This window comes from Podarcis erhardii, assembly GCF_964252035.2.
Source record: "Podarcis erhardii genome assembly, chromosome: 6".
Classification (NCBI taxonomy): domain Eukaryota; kingdom Metazoa; phylum Chordata; class Lepidosauria; order Squamata; family Lacertidae; genus Podarcis; species Podarcis erhardii.
The window spans coordinates 22486317-22499793 of NC_138510.1; the positions used below are offsets into that span (position 1 = coordinate 22486317).

General features: G+C 42.8%; 1 protein-coding gene across 3 annotated transcripts in view; it reads right to left on the reverse strand.

Annotated features, from left to right (window-relative positions):
• Positions 1-11174: 11174 nt before the first annotated feature.
• The window catches only part of JPH2 (junctophilin 2), a 68055-nt gene continuing 65752 nt past the window's right edge, over positions 11175-13477 (reverse strand). For all 3 annotated transcript variants that reach the window (XM_081867663.1, XM_081867664.1, XM_081867665.1), the window contains exon 6: positions 11175-12963. The gene's annotated coding sequence lies outside the window, so the exon portion shown is untranslated. The remainder of the gene's footprint in view (positions 12964-13477) is intronic.

Here is a 13477-nt window from a genome sequence, read left to right on the forward strand (position 1 = left end):
GGTTTAACATTCAATCCCTCTTACAGAAAACCATAGTAATTGTAGCTCTTTGAAGGGAAATAAGGTTCTCCTAACAACACTTAACAAACTATAGTTGGTTAACTCTTAATGTGACACTTAACAAACGATAGTTCCCAGGATTCCTTGAGGCATAGCTGTCAACTTTTCCCTTTTCTTGCGAGGAATCCTATTCGGAATAAGGGAATTTCCCTTTAAAAAAGGGAAACGTAGACAGCTATGCCTTGAGGAAAGTGTCCTTCTTTAAATGTAGAGTGCAGATGGGGCCTGACTTTTTCTATCTACTTATGAAAGGACAGTGACAGTATTGTGAAGCGTTATCTAGAGCAGGCAGTTCCAAATGCAGGCACTGCCATACAAAATCCAGTTGGCTCCTCAACCTCAGTACTGTCTACACTTGGAAGAGCTGTGGCTCAATGGCAAAGCACCTTCTTTTGCGTGGACAGGCGGAGTCCCCAGATCCCGAGTGGTCCCCCCGTCATGTGGAATAACGACTCTAGACAACGTGCTATGGGATTAAATTGGCCACAACTTTATTAAATTTCAAATGTGGGTAGACCTTGGCTCAGGCATTGGGCGTTCTCCCTCCCTAGTCCCCAGCCGGGGACCTAGGGAGCATCAGGGTTATCCAGTGTGGGGGGGGGGATGGGCCGGCTCTGGAGAACATATGTTCAAGCAGAGATAGCCGCCCCCGTTACGCCGCCGCAGGGGAGAGCAATGACGACCTTTCGGCGTACAGCCAAAGCCTCCCTTCAAAAACCCCTTTAACGGGGAACCCTGGTATCGCCGCCGCAAAGAGGAAGATGGACTAAAGGATTCCGCCCAAGGCCTGATCCCGCCAAAGTTGTGACGTTTTGCTACGGGAAAGGTGAAACCTGCCAATGCAGGGAAATTCCTTTCCGGCCCTTTAACAGCAACCTTATCGTAGCAGCGCCCGCATACCTGTGGAGACAGGTTAACCTGCAAAACCTATGAAGAAAAGTTAACCTGCAAAAGAAGACATTAACTGAGGGTGGGTAGGGTGGGAGAAGCTCTGGAGCCAAGTGAGGATTAACAATTAAGATCCACCCTCTATTGTGTGGGCAGGTAATCCCTCCCCTTACCTGGCCTGGTTTCCCTGGCAACACTTCCCCCAGGTGGGATTGGACAACTCGCTGGGGTAGGCGGGGACCTCCAGGTATCCCACCTGAGGGAAGGCAAAGCCTATGCTGATGGGGCCACTCCAGATCCAGGGCTGCACGCGTCCACGCAAAAGGCGCCCCCCGTTTTAAGTGGGGAGCGGCCATTCATGTAAAAGATCCCAGATTCAGTGCCCAGCGTCTCCAGGTAGGGCTGCAAGAGATCCCAATTCATATCCCAGATACTGCCAGTCATTTTAGGCAATGCTGAACTTGATACACCAATGAAATGACCAAGTATAAGGCAGTTTCCTATGTTCCAGTGTGCACTGACAAACAGGCGCTCTCCTGGGTTTGGGGAAGGAATCTTTCTCCGGCCTACCTGGTGATTCCAGGGGCTGATTCTGGGACCTTCTGTGTGCATAGGATGCTCTCCACCACAAAGCTGCGCTCCTTCCCTGTATCAGCTTAACTCTGGACTCATGTGTAAATTAATAGATATTGAAGCTGTCCGTTGATCAGAAAATGGGAGCCAGTTTTACAGCTGGCAGCCAGGACAGAATTGATCCGAAGGAGGTAAGTAGCCAATGAGACATAGTTGTATTTTAACCTGTATTTTTAAATTGGTTCCCCCCCCCCATTATGTTTTTATTGTAATTTTACTGGTGTTAGCTGCCCTGAGCCCAGCTCTGGCCCAGGAGGGCGGGGTATAAATAAAAATTATTATTATTATTATTATTATTATTATTATTATTATTATTATTATTTTATTACAACTGTAGATTTGGTTATTGCTGCTTCCCTTTGTCCCTTCCTTCATTCTCTCTCTCTCTCTCTCTCTCTCTCTCTCTCTCTCTCTCTCTCTCTCTCTGGCTATTTTAGCCTAAGACTTCCCTCAACCACGTCTAATGATTTTCAAACCTCTTTTAATCTTACATTTATTGCCCTAACTATTACTTTTAATAGTCAATAACTTAAAATCCCTTCTCATAAGTCTTTCTGTAATATTTCATATCGTTCTCCTTACATAACTTCTTGTAGTCCTACAAGCGTAGTGAGTACATTGTCTTTCAAATAACTCACATATTTACTCCAATCTTTCAAGAATTTCTGGCCCCGCTGGTTTCGAATTCTTCCAGTCATCTTGTCCAATTCTGCACAGTCCATTAATTTCATCTGCCATTCCTCTTTTGTCGGTAATTCTTCTTGCTTCCATTTCTGTGCCAATAATACTCTTGCTGCAGTTGTCGCATATAAAAACAATTTTTTATCTTGTCTATTAATATCAGTACCTACAATACCAAGTAGAAATGCTTCCCTGCTTGAAGATTTTGAATGACCAGGCTGGTGAACAGTTTCTACCATGATTGCTGTTCTTTGTCTTAATAGATCCCATCAATACAAGCTCTCATACAGAGAGATTGCTGCTCTGGATTAGTCACAGCAGCTATTATATTCAGGGACTTTAGACTCTTGAGTGCTGGGAACTCATTTATGAGAATGTAATGGCTCTTGATAGAGCAATTCATCTAATGGTTTGGGTTCATCTTCTGTGGAAATACCGAACAAGCTTCTTTTTTGTTGAAATGCTTCTGTTTGTGTGCAATATGTGATTCCACTAAACCATAAAAAGTGTTGCTTCTTTCTAGGGTTGTTTTGGCAGCTGTGGAACAAGCCTGCTGAAGGCACAAGTCCCATCATGGCCTGTTGTCCTTGCTGATCAGGGGCAGGGACTGGCTGTGCTAAGGGCATTTCTAATCAGGAAGTGTTATGTACTGAAGTTCTCACCTGGGCCAGCAGGGGGATACTGTAGATAGTTCAGGTCCACATATGCAAATAAGGGATCGAAAGTGACGTTCAGTGATTGGATAGTTACAGAAAATGGTTACTGTTGCGTTCTAGTGGAGCTCTATATAAGCAGGCTGGCTGAACCCTTCAGTTCAGTTCTGTTCTGGCCTGTGAATAAACAAGAGCTGTTTAAAGAATTGCTGTGTCATCTGATATGTTCACCCACAACTTAACACTGGCGACGAGGATGGGATGGATAGACAACAGAGCACAGCCAGATGCAGCCACCCTCTGAGCGGAGCTCAATCACTGAGCTGAAACACCAAGTGAAATCACTGAACGTCACTTTCGAACCCTTATTTGCATATGTGGACCTGAACTATCTACAGTATCCCCCTGCTGGCCCAGGGTGAGAACTTCAGTGCATAACAGGAACCCCATAGCACAGCAGATCCCACCCAGGTTAGCTACCGCCACCAGTCAGCTGATTGGTGCTGACAGCATGCCTTGGTTCCAAATGAGCAATTGGGAGACAAGCATGCAAGGTCTGATTTGGCCCCCAGGCAGATGGTTCCTAACTCCTGGTATAGGAGCAGCGCCTGCACCAATTTTGACAACCCCACTTAAAGAAGGCAAGATCATGGACTAAAAGTTAAACAATTATGAAAATAGTTGGATGAGACTCAAGAGTATACACCGCCAGCCAATATACCAAGCTTATTTTTGCACACAATTTTATTCCCCACTTGGGTAGTCCCACTTTGGTAGTTCCTGTGTGGAGCTTTCTTCATTAAAGAAAAAAGCATGCTGATTTAGATTCCTGCAGTGCAATGCATCAGCCTCAAATCTCTAAAGTTCCAGACCATCAACCCAGGCAGGGGAGTTATTATTATGAAGAAGAAAGTCTGCTCCAGTTGTTTTATTGAATTGGAAACATAAGAAGAGGATTCCCTTTCTGTATCTGATAACTCTGCTCTATTGCATAGTATTATTGGTGAACAATGACCATTGTGGGCTGGCAGAGAAACAAAAGCCTTTCTTCATGTCTGGCTTGCTGCAGGGAGCCAATTCTTCGTCTGCCTTTTATCAGGACAAAATTTTGACTTGAAAGGAAGTTCTGTTTGTGAAGAATTGCATGTCTGCCCACCACAACCCCCCAAGAATATTCAAGCTATTAAAAGAGCAGGGATGATTGAGAGGCAGGGACATGGCTTTGTGCTCTGCCGTCCCAGGGTGGCAAAAGTTTTTAAAATACGTTTTGACATGAGGACAACTTGACCTTGCTATAGTGGATTAAGAGCAGGTTTATCAGAAATACAGTCGTACTTTGGAAGTCGAACAGAATTCGTTCTGGAAGTCTGTTCGACTTCCGAAACATTCGGAAACCGAAGGAAGCTCCTGCAGCCAATCAGAAGCCATGGAAGCCCCGTTTGGCTTCCAAAAATAGTTCGCAAACTGGATCAGTCACTTCCAGGTTTGCGGCGTTTGGGAGCCAAATGTTCAAGAACTACGTTGTTCGAAAACCAAGGTACGGCTGTATCAGAAATGTCTCTTGCCTGTGTTTCTAACCAACCTGGTCCCTCCAGATGAAACCTGGAACCCCGTTTCCTGGATTTTCTTGGTTTTTTAAACCACAGTTTCCCGTGACATCCACACTGGGAGATTGTGGTTTAAGTGCTCCATATGAACCAGGGTTGCAGACCAGGATCTGGGCAGCTCCTTCAAGCGTTGCCCTCATCAGACTCCATCTTCTCTCCAGAAGAAAGAGGCATTAGGGGCTAATGTTAAAGAAAGACCACTTTCCTAGGGTGATGCTACCAGTGGTGTAGCCCACCTTTTCTTGGTGCAAAACCCAGATGTGAGTCACATACCAAAAATACTAACTTTGGGACAGGGAACCTGTGGCCCTCCATAAGTTGCTGGACTACATCTTCCATCATCCCTCATCCCTGGCTATGCTGGCTGGGGCTGATGGGAGTTGGCATACTCCAGTACACATCTAGAATATGTGTGTTGGTTCTACTGTCATCTTTTCACTGTAGAGTCTTCTCTTCTATAGAATGTTTTTGTTTTTCTCCCCAATTGCTTATGGTGCTGCTGCCATTCTGGGAACCAGAGATAAAAATGAGGCAAGGATAAGGCAGACAACATAGGTTGCCTTAGAAACCCTTCTTTAAAACAATATCCCTTCATGGAAGCTAGACACCAAGGTTACAGGCTCCTTGCGAATATTCCTCTGCTCTGTGACCAATAAGATTTTCACCCTATCTCATAGCTCTTTCATTTATCAAAAAACCACTGTAGGCTTCCCAAAGGACTTTTTCACTAGGGCTTGGAATTGTGATCTGATGAGCTTTCTTGTGTGCTTCGATCAGAAATCTCTGCGCAAAGAACTTGGGATGAGCTCTCATCAATGTGTATGTTGCAGTGCATATGTCCTATCTAAATATTTGTTAGCTTTGCAGATGTGAATGCTGAAGCCATTTAAAATCTACGGATAAAGCATTGTCGTCACCCTGTCCAAGCAGAGGATACCAGTGCACAAGTTGGAAATCATGAGCCTAGAGGCAGTGGGGGAGAAATTTGGATTTTATGCGCACCTCCCTCATGCACACTTCTGGTATCAATACATTGAAACGAAATGCAGATAAGCTTGACAATTTGCACTTCTCTGAATTTCAGGATGCAGTTCTCCTACCAAAGAAATATGTAGGAAAATGTGTACATTAGAGGGCGAAAGGTGTACAAGAAGGTAGGGTGAAAATAACATATAAAGTATATATTAGAGAAAAATTGTGTGCAAAAATGCATGCATTAGGGAAAATGGCATATAAAAATGTGTATATTCAGAGAAATGTTCACACACACATGAAGTGTACAATTTTTTTCTGCAGACCTTTTAGGAGAAACCCGAAACTGAGGCAGAAATGGGGTGAACTTCACTTAAGGGGTGACATCACCACTGAATGTGAAGGATCCATGGTGGATTCATTCATTTATTTTTCATTTGTTTATTTGTATCATTAATAGAGAAGCTTTCCCCCAAGGCTGACTGCAGTGCAGGAGGAACTTTTACCATAAGGAAGGTAGGTGCTTCTTTATTATTACAATTCTTTATATTCCCCATTCAAGATACAGATCCTTCCAAGGCAACATGCAGTTCGCATCATGTGTAGTTAGGCCCTAACCTGGGAGGTGTTGGTGTAACATGGAAGCACCTAAAGAAAATCTTTCAGAAGAGAAATAGGATTGTTTCATATGGTACTGGGATGCAAGGTGTTGTTGTTGTTTAGTTGTTTAGTCGTGTCCAACTCTTCGTGACCCCATGGACCAGAGCACGCCAGGCACTCCTGTCTTCCACTGCCTCCGCAGCTTGGTCAAACTAATGTTAGTAGCTTCGAGAACACTGTCCAACCATCTCGTCCTCTGTCGTCCCCTTCTCCTTGTGCCCTCAATCTTTCCCAACAACAGGGTCTTTTCCAGGGAGTCTTCTCTTCTCATGAGGTGGGATGCAAGTTTATATAATACAATATCTCTTTCCATCTTATATAGATGACATCCCCTTTTCTATTTTTCCTTCCTGTTCTATTGACTTTCCTTTACATCCTAGTAATTTCTTAATTCATATTACATTACATTGTGCATTGACAAAATGTTACCTTTATTTTTTTTATTAAAAAATTTAAAAAAAATATTTGGTGATATGGAGATATGATAATGGGATATGATGGGAGATTGGTTGTTTCAAGAGCAGGGAATGTGACTCAAACTCTCTGATGGAAGCTGAAGCTTAAATTTTGCCTGTCAGTGTTGAATAAATGAGGTATGGATTTAGCCCTGAAGCATAAGAATAGTTGGAGGTAAGGCACAACTGCTTGAAATATCATTTTCTGTGAGTGTCTTCTGGGAAAAGCCATCACTGTTAAAGCAGTCAGTATTTTGCAGGAGGGATTAAAATACATACTGGAACTTTGGACTTGTGTAATCAAAGTGGATGAAAATGCTCTGTTGTCCTAAGTGCAAGAAATCCACTTTAAGGGAGGAAATGACACTTTTGCTGTTAGGAAAGTGATGGGGAAATGCACTGAAAAGTGTGGAATGCAGCATGTCATATAACCACACCGTAAACAAATCAGAACAAATGCTAAATAAACACTAAACAATCTAAAACATCATGTAAGCTTTGGTCACATCCACACCATATATGTTAAAGCACTCTTACACTTTGGATTAACATCATGGCTTTCCCCTGAAGAATATTGGGAACTGTAGTTTGTTAAGGGTGCTGCCGTCACATGGTGGTTAAAGTGGCAGAAGTGCTTTAAATGGTCTGGATATGACTTGAGTGCAAGCAAATCAGGGTGAATGCCGAATCAGCAGGCCATCTGGAAGGGCCACATAATGGCCTCTCATTTCCAGTAGGGGCTCCCACAGCACAAATTATGAGGCTACTTAGGAATAGCAGCTGTCTTGGGCAAGATCTACCTTCTACCAAGGAGGCGTTATTTTATAGCTTCTCTATACTCTGTTGCAGCTGGTATTTCTGGCCTGGAATCTCTTCAAGGCATTAACCATGGAATCTTATCCTTGTCATATCATCTCACAGCAATCAGATGTGTCAGTGGGTTGGAGAGTCTCCCATGTTCCTTCACCAGCCACTGCGGTTCATATCTCTTCCTTGTTTTCCGCCTGAAGTCTTCTCTCCAGTCATGGAAGGCTGCAAGTACATGAACCCGCTTTTTATGCTCTTGATTGAGGTGGCTGGGTGTCTCTGACGCCCCTTCATTGCCTACACAGCACTTACTCAAAAGCCCTTGACTGAAATTGTTAGTTTGCTTTCCATTCAAGTCCTCCTCTTGCTTGAAGTTACCCTATAGCCAACCTTGAGCTGGCCTGACAAGATTTATTGATCATTCCTGTTGGTTTAAAATCTGCTCAAGTTACTCCAGCTACAAATTGGCATACACAGAAATGCATTTACTTATTTCATCTATATTCCCTCCCCCCCCCCCCCATGTTCCTCCAAGATTTTGTGGTTGCTTGGACAGAGTTGTTCCGCCTGGCCTTTGGCTTGGAGTCAATTTGATTCCCTCCCCCTCTTTCTTTTTCCTTTCTCCTCCTGTGATGAGGCTGCATTTTAATGTTTTAATGTTGTATTGTAATCTTGCTTTTTAAGTTGCATTTCAATAAACTTGTTTTTTATTGGTTGTTAGCCGCCCTGAGCCTGGTCTCAGCTGGGGAGGGCGGGGTATAAATAAATTTATTATTATTATTATTATTATTATTATTATTATTATTATTATTAGGAATCAGATAATCATTCCCTCTATTTCCTATGTTCAGTTTGCAGGTTCCGTTGGTTATGTAGCCAAAACAACGAAACACACACACACACACACACACACACACTATAGGGAGGCCTGAGGAAAACCCCAAGCTAGAAGAAATACAAAATAACTTTAGTGATTCCGCGCCCCAGACTTGCAATCCCCTGAGGACTGATCATGTTCACTTGCTGTTGAGGCCCCCCCCCCGAAACTGAAGAGGAGACTAGAATAGAGTGGTGGAATTCTGAACAAGGGAGCATACCACACTGCAACACTTTGTTGCAGGTCTGCCTTGTTGTGAGATATGACGGGATGGTTAAACCCTCCTGCTGATGGAGGCTGATGGAGGGCCTCTGCAGAGAGCAGAGAATACAGCCAATTTGGATTTTGGCTCTGCAGCCTAGGAAACCCTAGATCTCAGCCTTCCTTCAATAAGCTGCTGGCATTCTACCTGCACAATTGTTACTGTAGGTGCTTTATTGATCGTTTGAGTTTTCTTTAGGTCAAGGAAAGGAGGGGCAGGGTAGGATGCCCTGACCCTCCTTGCCCTGCTGCCAAACTTGCCTTGATGCTTGGTCCGCTGGGGCTCCTTGTAGCGAATGGAGTGGGCTCCACTCGCTAGGATGCTCCACGTTTTTATGTCTGGCTAGTTACTGCAACGAGGACAGGAGGTTGGTTCAAATCCAGCCATCCCCTGGGAAGAGGAGTGGACAATGAGTGTTGATTAAATGGGGAGTGGACAATAGCAGCTGACTCAAGTGGTGGTGGTTCCTTAGGGCAGGGTTTCCCAAACTTGGGTCTCCAGCTGTTTTTAGGTTACAACTCCCACCATCCCTAGCTAGCAAGACCCAGTAGTCAGGGACGATGAGAATTGTAGTCCAAGAACAGCTGGAAGAGACCCAAGTTTGCAAAACCCTGTCTTAGCGGATAGACCTTCTAACCTTCCTTCTTTGTGGTCCTCTTCACACACTATTAGTAATATTACTGAAATGGACTGACTAGATCTTACTTTATTTTTGTTTTTTGTACTGGCAACTACACAATTTTTAGCGTTCCAGTTACCCTGCAGGTACTTTGCACTCTACCTTTCATACTAGGCTAGATTTTAGCTGGTTTTAATCTGTACTGGCAGCTGGAACTTTTAGCTGAATCTTTTTTTCGGCAACGACAGCCTAACCTGTATAACTGAGGGGGAAAGAGCTTGTGGGGTGGGTGTGCTTTTAAAGAAGGCTAAACTTGCCCTCCTCTGCTAGGGTAGCACTGAACAGTAGCTTTCCTACAGACTTCCAACCCCTAGAATATAGTTCCTGAGTTTTACATTTTTACATAATTTTGCTTCAAGCACACAGTGACCTTACTATGTCCTTACTTGCCTGACCTTTTGAAATAACTAAATAAATAAATGTGCTTTTCTTACCCTCTCCTCACACGTTTGTTTTAACTCACATTTACACTTTCTCAGCTGGGGCCAAGCACTTTGCCACCATGAAACAGATCTCACACATTCTGACTTAAGTTCTCACTAGTATGTTATTATTTGCAGTTTATATAACAACCTGACACACAAATCAGTTAAACCCCAGATCTCTTGGGACGTGATTCCACCTTATTGATTTCAACGGGAGAGATTTTATTATGCATTCAAACGGTCCTATTGAAAGCTACGGTACTGAAAACGACTTAACTTTGACGGGCTGCACCTAGATTTGTGGCTTGCTGTTTCTGTGGAACAAGACTAGTTAACATTTAACTTAAAATGCATAATATCAGAGATATACCATTTCTAACAGCCACCGATCTAAAAATTTACAGTGGGTAACGTGAGCAAAAGAAAACATTTTATTATTGCACATAATCCAGCAGAACAACTGATGAAAACTCCTGGACGATATTATACAAATTGCCATACACTTTTTTATTTTTTAAAAAACCTTGTGATTAAGGTGTGTTGTTGGTGGTGACAACATTTTTCCGTTTTTGTAAGACCTGAAAAATCAAACAACAGACACCTACTTTTGAAGGCATGGAAACTTGAGGTAAACCTGTTCTTGCTCACGCTGGGAAACAAAAAACCCAGCAGGCTTGTGCATACATTTGTTCTGATCCATCAGTTCTTTGAGGATGCCAGCACTACGCTGCACACATGCCGCTCCCCTACCAACAAGACCCTTCAACTCGCTTTAAAAGAGAGGGCAGATTATGAATGCATGTGCACAGAGCCCCTTTCATTGAAGCAAATGAAAAGTCTCCATCATTTGTGCACCTGGGCTCACAGGGGGCTCTGGATTTGAGGCATGATGTTTGTTCATTTTAAAAGTTTGTCACGTTCAAGCTCATCTTTGGAACAATGAGGACTAGGAAATTGCCATTTTAAAAACACGGAAGGCTGGGGTTCACAAGACTCTAGAAAGACATGGCAGGGAATATGAAACTGCTTGGGAGCTGCATTATCAAACGTAACCCGTTTGTGCTCTACTGAATTACTTATCATTACTTCTTGGAGGTAGACCTGTGGCTACCTGTATGTAAACACAGCAGTTACTACAGGTTGTAGGGACCAAGGGATAACCATGTTTGCACAAGCCCTCCGGATCTACATACAACACATATGGTTAGGATTCAAAGAACTACGCAAACAGTTCTGTACACTAAACTGCAGTCATGACGTGCTGAATGGCAAACTGCACATGAAAGTGATGAGTTTCAAATGCAGCTTGGGATTTGGCATGGAGTTTCAGGTGTTCAAATGAATTAAAAAACAAACAAACCCCACAGTGGATGCACACAAGCTTTTGGGCACGTCTAAAGAAGCCCTCTCGATCCCAGTTCATATATTTATATATGCCACATAAAGCAAATCTACCTACTTTCCCCATCACATTGTAAGGAACAAAGCACAAGAATGAGACAGCAGAACATCATATTTGTATGAAGCGGGGTTTATGAGGTGGGGGTAGGGTTGGCAACAATCTCTGCCTTTTTCAAAAGGACCAGATTTTGTGCTTCATGATAAATAAAGGCCACTGAGGTCTCTCAAAGAAAATAACATACATAGTTATAAAGCAGTTTGCATACTGAAATTGGACATCTGGTGGCTAGGGAGCCAGGAAACAGGTTGTCACATTTCAAAAGCAAATAACAGCCTATTTGTTACAAACACCTTTAGAAGAGAAAAAGTAATCATAAAACCCAAGGCTGACTAAATTGTTATCACCCCATGTTCTGCGGATGTTCCTCAAACATGGCTAAGCATTTTGCTGAAGCCTCTTCCAACACATGGGCTGCTGGGCAGAGATAATGTATCCCTCTTCCTCCAATTTACAATATAATTTGATTAAAGTAGAAAAAGCAAGTGGGAAAGGCACAAAATGTCATCACTCCTGCTTCCCAATTTCATTTTCAGCGACTTATGAATTCTAAGTAATCTGATCTGAAAAAAATACTACCCTGGTGTCTACCTGCTGCCTGTCTATGGCACCATATTTATAAGGCTTTCACTGCTTGGCAACTGCAACTGGAGCCTTCCTTTTTAAACCCAACATTTTTCAACATTTTTCCACTTTCTCATTTTAACCAGCTTCTGCTGCACCAAGGAGTGTCAGCAAACATACAAGTTCACAGTCAGTTTTAAATAAGGCACATTTTAAAGCTTTTGAAATTGAATCAAAGTCTATGCTTTGGGAGGGGAGGAAAAACATCCAAACACATTTAGGGCTGATTCATGCATTACATTTTTTAGGGTTCTGCATATGCCAGGTCATATGTGCATCTGAATACCCAGAGAAAAACATAAGTGAATCTCACGGCTGGCCTAACTTCTGGGGAATAGGCAACTTCCAATGACAAGAGGATGCTGACAAGGCACTGCTTAACTGAGCACTGACTTCATCTACCAGTACTTTGCGAACCACATTCAAAATGCAGCCCTTAGTGAGAAGGTTTCTTAAACTCTAAAAAAGATTCACTCTATCTAATTCCTACTTGGCAGAACTGCAGAGGATTCATTTCTAGGGACTGCTTATAAGACTACATTGAAGCATCCTTACACTGAAATCCATGGGTGTTTTCATTTTTTCCACTGTGGATTCACTTGGATCCTAATGTGGATCCACTACTCAAGGAAATGGCTTTTGCCTGCTCTAAAATCTGGACTTCTACACAGAACTTTTTCCAGAGTTATGCAGCAGCGGGGAGCATAGCCTAACCTTTCCTAACACTGGATTCATAACAATCTTGGTTTGGGTGGGAGAAGTTAAATCAACAGCTATAACAATTATTCCTGGCTGCTACATAGCTTAGAAACATGGTGTTCTTCAGGAGATTTATAACGACGAGTCTTCCAGTGAAGCCTGGAATTTTCAAGGTGGAATTTGAAGGAGAGACTGCCTTGTTTGTGTTTCCACAATTACAGATGAATCCTTGTTTCTTCAAACTGCAGTACAACAGTATCAACAAAGTTATGAAACTTTAAGGCAATTCTCATTCACAACAAAAGGAAGAATGAGGAGAGGGATGCAACAGTCAAGGTTTCTTCCTGCTGGGCAGAAGAGATCGTCTATAGTTGGGGGCCTAGGCTAACAAGCTCTTCAGAAGCCTTCTATGGAAGTTCATGACCACAATGCCAACACTGGGTTCTAAGCTCCTCCCTCTTTAGATGGTTCTGAATGGATGGTGTTATACCTCTGGCAAGGCATAGATGTCAGCAGAAACTTCTGTAAGAATAGAAATCAGCGAGAAAGAAAACAGGGAGTAGCAATGGTAATAGAAAATATAATTATTGGTTTAAGTTAATGTTTAAGATGTCACACTCCAAAAAGCTTTCAACAAGAGGTGTCAGGATAAAGGAATTATTTAACAAAGAATTAGAGGCCTTAACCCAGCAAAAGTCATGGCTGAATTATTGCAATTCATTTTATGTAGGGTTGCACTTGAAAATGAAGCTACAGCTAGAATGCAGCCACTGGCTATTGAGCAGAACAGCAAAATGGGATAATGTAACACCAATCTTGAAAGTGCTTCACTGACTGCCTGTAAGCTACCTGGCCCAATTCACAATCCTAATGCTAGTATTTAAAGTCTGAGATGGTTTGGGTCTCATGTATTTACAGGAGTTTGTGTATATGAGTGTGGTTCTGTAAGGAAGCTTTTGCAGCTTCTTGTTATTTTTTTATTCAAGATCTGAAACGTGTGTGTGTGTGTGAGAGAGAGAGAGAGAGAGAGAGAGAG